We start from the raw sequence: 10,165 nt of genomic DNA, 5'->3' as shown, positions 1-10,165 counted from the left end.
CACGGATGACAGAAATCTTTACACAATCACAGGTATGTGGAAATGCTAACAAAACTGAGCAAAATAAAATCCAGCACAAAGCTGTCACACCGTTAAAAATATCAAGAGAGAATAAAGATGCTAGCCTTACTCAGATCATGTCTTTTATATGCTGGAGAGGACATGAAGAGGACAGAACATCTATCACAGCTCGTAGCAAAAATGTTGGCTTGCTGATTGTTTGTTGAGAGCACAAAAATGATGTACTAAAACTTTGTGTATAAGAATGCACCTAGCTAGCTCAACATCCATAACATTATGTTAGCTCCTATTTTTTAGCCTTGTCATTCAGGTGTCCAGGAAAACAAAACATAGAACAAGACTGTCAATGATGGCGTAGCTCACTCTGGCCCCGTCTAGCCCAGAAGGAACAATCTAAAGTGGGCCACCTTACGCAATAAATGCTGCAAGCTATATACACTATATGCAAGCTATATATAGAAGCTGTATACACCCTAGGAATACCAACCTATTTGCCAGAAAGAATCCAAAACAGCGAAGAATTGACCGAGAAGAAGCAATTTTTGTTGAACTGCTCATTAAGGCTTAATTAGTCCATAACTTTATTAATAATTGTAATTAAGCAAATCTGGGTAGAAGTAATATGCATTGTAGATACCCCTACCTTCATGCCAGGAAGAATCAAAATCAGTGAAGAATTGAAGGAGAAGAAGTGATTTGAGTGGAAACTGCTCGTTAGAGCTTAATTACTCCATATCTTCATTATTAATTGCAATTGTGCAAATTTGGGTGGAAGTTATATGCACCCCAGGCAGACCTACCTTCCTGCCAAAAAGAATACAAATTGGTGAAGAATCGAGAGAGAAGAAGTGATTTTCGTGAAATGTGGACGACGACGGATGGACGACGGACAACACATGGTGGCATAAGCTCATTGCCTTCTGGCCAGATGACCTAACAAGCACATTGGATTTACGTCTGCATTGGGTTAGTTAATGAATTGATCATTTTTCCAGCCCTGTATCTAATCCTCATTTCAGTATGTAAAAGTAAAGATTTGACATCAAGTGTCAATTATTGATACATAACTATTTAATTGTACTACTTTGTAATACCGGGGACGAGTGTTTGTGTGATGGTAGTGCATTGCTGAAAGCAGATGGCAGTCTTGCAGAAGTCTGTATGAGTGTGATTCTGTCACTCTCAGCCTACTTGTCCAGTGTCATGTGTCACAGAAACCAGCAGAACACTTCAACACTTCATGTGTCACTGAACTGGCTACGCTTCAACTCAGTCTCCCTCAACTGCATAAATATCTGATCATTCAAGAGTAAACTTGAGTAAATGTGCCAAAAATAATCGCATGCAAGCAAGCGATGCAGAAAGGAAGAAGTAAACATCCTGAAAATATAAACAGCCAAGCAAACTGGCTGGTAATGAACTTCTTTTTGGAAGGGAATCAAGCCAAATAAGTTAACATTATGCAGCACATTTTTTCACAGACGGCGTCCTGGAACTTGTATGCATTTGTATGCATGCAAATCTGTTCTCCATGGTCCAGGTTGCACAGTGGAACACAGGGGTGAGTTAAATTAAGAGCTTCTTTTCTGTCCAGCCCTGGTCTCTCACATTTCAATGTGCCATGTTCGATGTGCCAAATGATCAAATCACAAAGAAAGGAAAGGACATAAATGGTCCACAACTCCACAGGGATTCAAAAAGCCAATGATTTTGAAAGATTTCATATATTTACCAGTGTGCATGATATATTTTTGTTGTGGTGGTGGTATCTAATTTCGAAACGAGTTCAGCTCTTGAGATTGTGGCATGTAGGATTTTGTCACGTTTGAAACTTCTACTCGCCCACACTCACCCACACATACACAAAAACACACATTGCGGTATAATTTAGCACCACACACACACACACCACACACGGAAACAACAACCCAGCTATGTTTACACAAAGCCTCTTTACATGGCTCACGCTGAGTGCTGACAGTCGAGCAGGCTTTTCTCCTGTGGAGCAGATCCAAATGCTGACGGAGTGCTTGCAAGATGCGCGCGCGTGCACACACACACACACAGACATACACATACATCCCCTCTGAGAGTGGTGTTAATTGGATAATGAGGCTGTTCTGGGGGCAGAGCAAGGCACAGTGGGTGCCAGAGTGTGCCCCATGTTTTAGGACTATGATTTCACATCCCTCCCCTTTGCGCAGCCTCCATGAGTCAGACTCATGACTTGCAGCAGAAGTCAATCTCTGGGCCAATTTATAGGCTCAAGACTCAAATAGTATGGAACAAACCTGTCAGGTTTAAGCTCACTGGTCATAAATATCTGGTGGCATGCAATAATTTTGCTTTGTTGGTATTGACAGATGGATGGCAGGATGAGATTGGCCCTCGACGAGTCTCTGGACGACAGCCAGCCAGCCACAATTGATAGGTGACAGCAACACAGAGAGCTTTCCAGGGGATAAAGATATATCTCATGTGTCCACTGAGATCTGGAGCTTAATATAGCCAGGCTTTTTATATGCACTGCCACACGTCATGCTTTTTGCCCCCCCCGACACAAATAAGTTGCTCTAAACAACTTTTAATCAGCTTTTTGTTCAGTGTGCGTAGGGTGCATTAGAGGCACTTGTGTTCAGTGTCCATTGAAACACTAAAACCTACTGGGGTGGCAGCTTTTCCAAACAAGCTCTCCTATTTTAATAACTAGCAAATAATTTGCATGAGAGAGAATGCAATTTGCATGCCTAGCTGTAGAATACATTGAATGCTTACACACAAATACAGTATATACGCATACACACTCAAATATACTAGTTAGACACATGAAGTGTTATTTAAAATTATTTTTAAAAGATTGCACGTCAGGAGCACACAAATTCATTTTTGTCCACCTCCTAAATTATATGTACTTGCAACATATACCTCATTTTATATACACTGTATACTACGGTATATATTTTCTACTTGCAACAAATTACCCAATCAGAATCTAATAAAGGGTAAACAACAATTTAGAGTGTAAACAATTTACCTTACTGTATATGACTATAATATGCTATATTTATGTAGATGCATATGACAGAATACATGGGATATACACACTCAAAAGTTATTGTACACCTGCCATTTCTTATGTTTTATTACAGTTTAACCACTATTATTGCCAGACCAAACAAAATAATACAGAATAGCAATTAAATAAAGAAACCTAAATCATTGTGTTACTTATTAACTGCTATAGATCTATAGATAAAAGACTCAGAGACAGTGATAGCATCAACTGTAAAATATGAATATATGGTGTGCTACATGTGCTTATAGGTAGGGCAAATATTCTGGCCTTTATAGATTAGATTCAATGTAGCGTCTCATCTCATTATCTCTAGCCGCTTTATCCTTCTACAGGGTCGCAGGCAAGCTGGAGCCTATCCCAGCTGACTACGGGTGAAAGGCGGGGTACACCCTGGACAAGTCGCCAGGTCATCACAGGGCTGACACATAGACACAGACAACCATTCACACCTATGGTCAATTTAGAGTCACCAGTTAACCTAACCTGCATGTCTTTGGACTGTGGGGGAAACCGGAGCACCCGGAGGAAACCCACGCGGACACGAGGAGAACATGCAAACTCCACACAGAAAGGCCCTCGCCGACCCCGGGGCTCGAACCCAGGACCTTCTTGCTGTGAGGCGACAGCGCTAACCACTACACCACCGTGCCGCCCTCAATGTAGCGTTTCCAATAAAATTAATTTCTAACATTATTCAATTAACTAAACATTTAGTACTTGAATTTCTCAATTCACATGTCTATTCCTGAAAATTTTTTAAATGTTATAGTTTAAATTGGGGTCATTTAAACAAAAATGACCAAATATAGTGTGTTCAGAAGTGTACAAATAGAAAATACTATACAATATGCATAAACTAGATAAAAACCTGTTGTTTAAATTATACACAGAATGAGAAAGTTAATCATTGTGTAAAATACTGCAGAGGCACAGTGCTGTTCTTAAATAATTCACAGCCAGATCAACATTGATCATGATTTTTACTTGTTAATCATCTAAAAAAAAGTCTGAATATTAAAGAAAGCGATGATTAGGATGTAAATGCTGCCTGCTTTTTGAAAGGGCAACATTTATGATCCTGGAGCAAGAGTTCAGCAGCACAAATTAACACAGTACCAATGTGGAGTTTATTTTCTCTATCTGTTCTGTTAGAGTGCCCATATGTTGGCTTTGTTATAACTTTTTTTTTTAATTGTTATGACTTTTCCTAGGGCGGCACAGTGGTGTAGTGGTTAGCACTGTCGCCTCACAGCAAGAAGGTCCAGGTTCGAGCCCTGTGGCCGGCAAGGGCCTTTCTGTGCGGAGTTTGCATGTTCTTCCTTTGGGTTTCCTCCGGGTGCTCTGGTTTCCCCCAAAGACATGCAGGTTAGGTTAACTGGTGACTCTAAATTGACTGTAGGTGTGAGTGCGAATGGTTGTCTGTGTCTATGTGTCAGCCCTGTGATGACCTGGCGACTTGTCCAGGGTGTACCCCGCCTTTCGCCCATAGTCAGCTGGGATAGGCTCCAGCTTGCCTGCGACCCTGTAGAACAGGATAAAGCGGCTAGAGATAATGAGATGAGATGACTTTTCTTTCTGTGACTGTGCCCTGAAAGACATTAGCTTACGTACATGTGCAGTTTATGTGTTTCAAGACATACTTTTACTACTACTACTACTACTATTAATAATAAGGCGGCACGGTGGTGTAGTGGTTAGTGCTGTCACCTCACAGCAAGAAGGTTCTGGGTTCGAGCCCAGTGGCCAACAGGGGCCTTTCTGTGTGGCGTTTGCATGTTCTCCCTGTGTCTGCATGGGTTTCCTCCAGGTGCAATTCCTCCAGGTGGGTTTCCCCCACAGTCCAAAGACATGCAGGTTAGGCTAATCGGTGGTTCTAAATTGACCGTAGGTGTGAATGTGAGTGTGAATGGTTGTGTGTCTCTATGTGTCAGCCCTGCAATGACCTGGTGACTTGTCCAGGGTGTACCCCGCCTCTCGCCCGTAGTCAGCAGGGATAGGCTCCAGCTTGCCCGCGACCCTGCACAGGATAAGAGGTTATGGATAATGGATGGATGGATAATAATAATAATAATAATAATGTAGTGGCACAGTGGGGCAGTGGTTAGCACTGTCACCTCACAACAAGCAGACTTTGGGCTTGAACCTGATGGCCAACTGGGGCCTTTCTGTGTGGAGTTTTCCTCATGCACGTTCTCCTCGTACCAATGGGCATTTTCTCCTAGTGCTCTGGTTTCCTCCCACAGTCCAAATACAACCCTGATTCCAAAAAAGTTGGGACAAAGTACAAATTGTAAATAAAAACGGAATGCAATGATGTGGAAGTTTCAAAATTCCATATTTTATTCAGAATAGAACATAGATGACATATCAAATGTTTAAACTGAGAAAAATTAGGTGATTTTAAATTTCATGACAACACCACATCTAAAAAAAGTTGGGACAAGGCCATGTTTACCACTGTGAGACATCCCCTTTTCTCTTTACAACAGTCTGTAAACGTCTGGGGACTGAGGAGACAAGTTGCTCAAGTTTAGGGATAAGAATGTTAACCCATTCTTGTCTAATGTAGGATTCTAGTTGCTCAACTGTCTTAGGTCTTTTTCGTCGTATCTTCCGTTTTATGATGCGCCAAATGTTTTCTATGGGTGAAAGATCTGGACTGCAGGCTGGCCAGTTCAGTACCCAGACCCTTCTTCTACGCAGCCATGATGCTGTAATTGATGCAGTATGTGGTTTGGCCTTGTCATGTTGGCAAATGCAAGGTCTTCCCTGAAAGAGACGTCGTCTGGATGGGAGCATATGTTGCTCTAGAACCTGGATATACCTTTCAGCATTGATGGTGTCTTTCCAGATATGTAAGCTGCCCATGCCACACGCACTAATGCAACCCCATACCATCAGAGATGCAGGCTTCTGAACTGAGCGCTGATAACAACTTGGGTCGTCCTTTTCCTCTTTAGTCCGAATGACACGGCGTCCCTGATTTCCATAAAGAACTTCACTTTTGATTCGTCTGACCACAGAACAGTTTTCCACTTTGCCACAGTCCATTTTAAATGAGCCTTGGCCCAGAGAAGATGTCTGCGCTTCTGGATCATGTTTAGATACGGCTTCTTCTTTGAACTATAGAGTTTTAGCTGGCAACGGCGGATGGCACGGTGAATTGTGTTCACAGATAATGCTCTCTGGAAATATTCCTGAGCCCATTTTGTGATTTCCAAGCATGCCTGTATGTGATGCAGTGCCGTCTAAGGGCCCGAAGATCACGGGCACCCAGTATGGTTTTCCGGCCTTGACCCTTACGCACAGAGATTCTTCCAGATTCTCTGAATCTTTTGATGATATTATGCACTGTAGATGATGATATGTTCAAACTCTTTGCAATTTTACACTGTCCAACTCCTTTCTGATATTGCTCCACTATTTGTCGGTGCAGAATTAGGGGGATTGGTGATCCTCTTCCCATCTTTACTTCTGAGAGCCGCTGCCACTCCAAGATGCTCTTTTTATACCCAGTCATGTTAATGACCTATTGCCAATTGACCTAATGAGTTGCAATTTGGTCCTCCAGCTGTTCCTTTTTTTGTACCTTTAACTTTTCCAGCCTCTTATTGCCCCTGTCCCAACTTTTTTGAGATGTGTTGCTGTCATGAAATTTCAAATGAGCCAATATTTGGCATGAAATTTCAAAATGTCTCACTTTCGACATTTGATATGTTGTCTATGTTCTATTGTGAATACAATATCAGTTTTTGAGATTTGTAAATTATTGCATTCTGTTTTTATTTACAATTTGTACTTTGTCCCAACTTTTTTGGAATTGGGGTTGTACATGAGGATTAGGTTAACTGGCTACTCTATATTGCCCATAGGTGTCTGTCCCTCTATATTAGCCTCATGATAGACTGGTGACATAGACTAGAGATTGGCTCCAGCTCACTCATGACCCGCAATGTATAAGCGTCAAATGGATAAACAACAACAACAACAATAATAATAATAATAATAATAATCATTATCATCATCATCAATTTAAAGAAAGAAAAAACTGTTTTTTTTGTTGTTGCTGTAAGTAAAAATTACAAACTGCTACCATCTCATTTCATTATCTCTAGCCGCTTTATCCTGTTCTACAGGGTCGCAGGCAAGCTGGAGCCTATCCCAGCTGACTACGGGCGAAAGGCAGGGTACACCCTGGACAAGTCGCCACGTACAAACTGCTACCATAACTTCTTAAATTATTTTCTGGGCCAGCGCTTGTTCTGTCAAATTCCGTTGTTCAGTATAGACAGAAAGTGCATAAATCTACCATTTTAACTATGTCTCTGAGGTAAACTTGTTGGAACGTGTCATGTTCAGGCTGTTCTCTATCTCGTGCTTCCTCTGCATCTTGACAGTTTACTGACTCTGCCTTGACCAAAATTCACATTCCATGCTACTGTATGTCTCTGTTTCAACAACTCGGATGTGAGTGTGAATAATCGTGCTTAGCCTTTCAGAGGGCCAGAGGTCACTTTGTGTAGCACCGGTGCAGTGGTGGTGCACAGTATCGTCTGGCAGCCAGGGGTCTCCAGTGCTCTGCCTGATAATCCAGGTGCAGCAGGATGGACTCTGTATTACCAGAGCAGCACGACAGCACAGTAAGCCTTAAACCTAGAACAGATCACATACTGTTATATATGTTATATATACACCCCCTGCCAGTCACAAGTTTTTAAACAACTAATATGCAATTATTTTTATTCACATTTTTAACACTATAAATCAATAATAATAATAATAATAATAATAATAATAATAATAATAATAATAATAATAATAATAATAATGTGAATTTAAAAATGTTTATGATTAAACCTTTAGTAAATTGAGACATGTTAGAAAAGACTTTATATTATGAGAACAGTCTAGATCTAATATAACTGGAAAAAGTCAGAATCGTTATCACTCTAATTAGGCACTTGTAGCACAGCACATATTCATTTTACAGTTAATACCAGTGCTGTCTTTTATCTATAGACTTAACAGATTTACCCTCCACATGTACCTGCCTTTAATAAAGCACTCATTTAGAGTTCCATTAGGATCTGAGAGCAAGCAGTTAACAAGTCACACAAAGATTTAGGTTTCTTAATTTAATGTCTATTCTGTATTGTTTTTGTTTGGTCTGTGGCAATAAGAATGATTAAACTGTAATAAAACTTAAGAAGCCCTAGGTGTTCAATAACTTTTGACTGGCTGTATATTATTCATTATTATTATACATGCTATGAATTATGTGCTATATATGCAATTCCCTCTACTAACACTACAGGTCTACTAACACAAACATACACACATGCACATGGACAGAAATGAAAAAAAAAAAAAAAAACCCAAAAAACATTGATAACACATACACAGCCACTTTGAGAAGACAGGCAAAAATGACACAGAACCCACTTATGTCTTTCAGTAAAATATGACCCTTTTTCTGTTTATTGTAGGCCTGTTCCTCAGCTGTAGCCAAGGGCGATGCATTCTTTAATAATGCATTCTTACAATGCCCACATTGAGAGAGAATACCATTTGGTTACAGGCATCACTAAGTGTGGCCTTTACTGCCTACCCATATCCTCTCTATCCCCAGAGTGTGTTTCAAGCCATGTTTATTTGAAGAAGTTCTATTTACTGGATGTGTGTGTGTGTGTGTCTGGGCTAGTTTGTGTATGTTAAATCTATGCAAGTGAAGTATCGTGTGTGTGTGTGTGTGTATTGAACTGGAATATTGCCCAGCCTTTTGGCGCAGCAGTGTTGCACGAGTAGGTGAACATTCTTTTTTGCAACTACCATGTGCCACGAGGTGAATAAATTGAGTGCATCAAATTTGAATAAACCATCTTTCTCTCTCTGTAGAGTGAAAATGCCCCCTTTGCACAAAGAGGGAATAGTTACAGCAGCAAGCATCTGCTAATGAAGTAATGTGTTTTAGCTAGCACGATGAGCAACATAAATATACCAGCACTAATGGCAGATCATTATAATCCACTCACATATGTGTTCGAGGTGATGGGGAGCTGCTGCCTGTGTGTCTGATCAGCAACGCTCATGTGCCGCTCGTGTACTGGAAGACTAGTTTGCTGTGAAGCACGTCTTCAAGTCTTTCATCTCGTTTCCTTTCTTCCTTTATTTTTGTTTTGCTTTCTGAACCTGAAACAGAGCTTTTATTACACACTATTGATTTGAAAAAGGCCTGGGTCTCTCCAAAAGCAATCCAAAGACCTGAATAGAAATCATACCTGTAATACCTAAACCATTCCATATATTTTGTGTGTGTGTGTGTGTGTGTGTGTGTGTGTGTGTATTAAGACATTCACTGGACCATCATCACTGACAATAACCAATTAATACATTCCTCCGTCTTCTGAAAATCAATTTCAATTAATTTAGCATGCGCAAAGAAAGGAAATAGACATGACTCTGTCTTTCTCTACCCTTGCAACAGACTCTCACCTTAATTGCTACTTTGCGTTCAAAAAAAGTATAAAGAAAAGAGACAAAATAGAAATTCGAGTGGAGAGAAGAGAGCGAGAGTAAGGCAAGCATACTTTTCATTATGTGTATGCTTTTGTGGCCAGCTGAGTGATGGCCTTGGAGGAATGAAAACCAAAGCAGTTGGGCATTTGTAAGAGAACCTCACTTCCCCTTGAGCGAACAGGAATGCGAAAGCTTCTCTTCCAGCCTGTTCTTACCCTCCTCTTTGCCTCTTTCCCCCATCACACCTGCATTTCTCTTCATCTCGGAGCAGCCTGCAGAGAGCTCCCTGCCTTGTCTTTGCTTCGCTTCATTTTAAGTCTTCGGCATTGCTGTTTGTCACTTGGCATGATTAGCTCTTGATAAAGAATTATGGGCTGTTCTCTTGTAATTGCTGCGTGCGCTTTCTCAGTAAGAATTGGTTGCTTGGAACAATGAAGGCCCTGCTGCTCAGTCAATCAACTGGTCAACAGGGGGCAGTAGATGGCTGTCTTTGGCATGAAATTCCCCTTGTCTGATTTCTTTGTCTGCTTTGTATTATAATCCAATAACCAG

Source organism: Neoarius graeffei, chromosome 5 (genome assembly GCF_027579695.1).
Source record: "Neoarius graeffei isolate fNeoGra1 chromosome 5, fNeoGra1.pri, whole genome shotgun sequence".
NCBI lineage: Eukaryota > Metazoa > Chordata > Actinopteri > Siluriformes > Ariidae > Neoarius > Neoarius graeffei.
The sequence above is the reverse complement of the archived record's forward strand: the minus strand, read 5'-3'. Positions refer to the sequence as shown.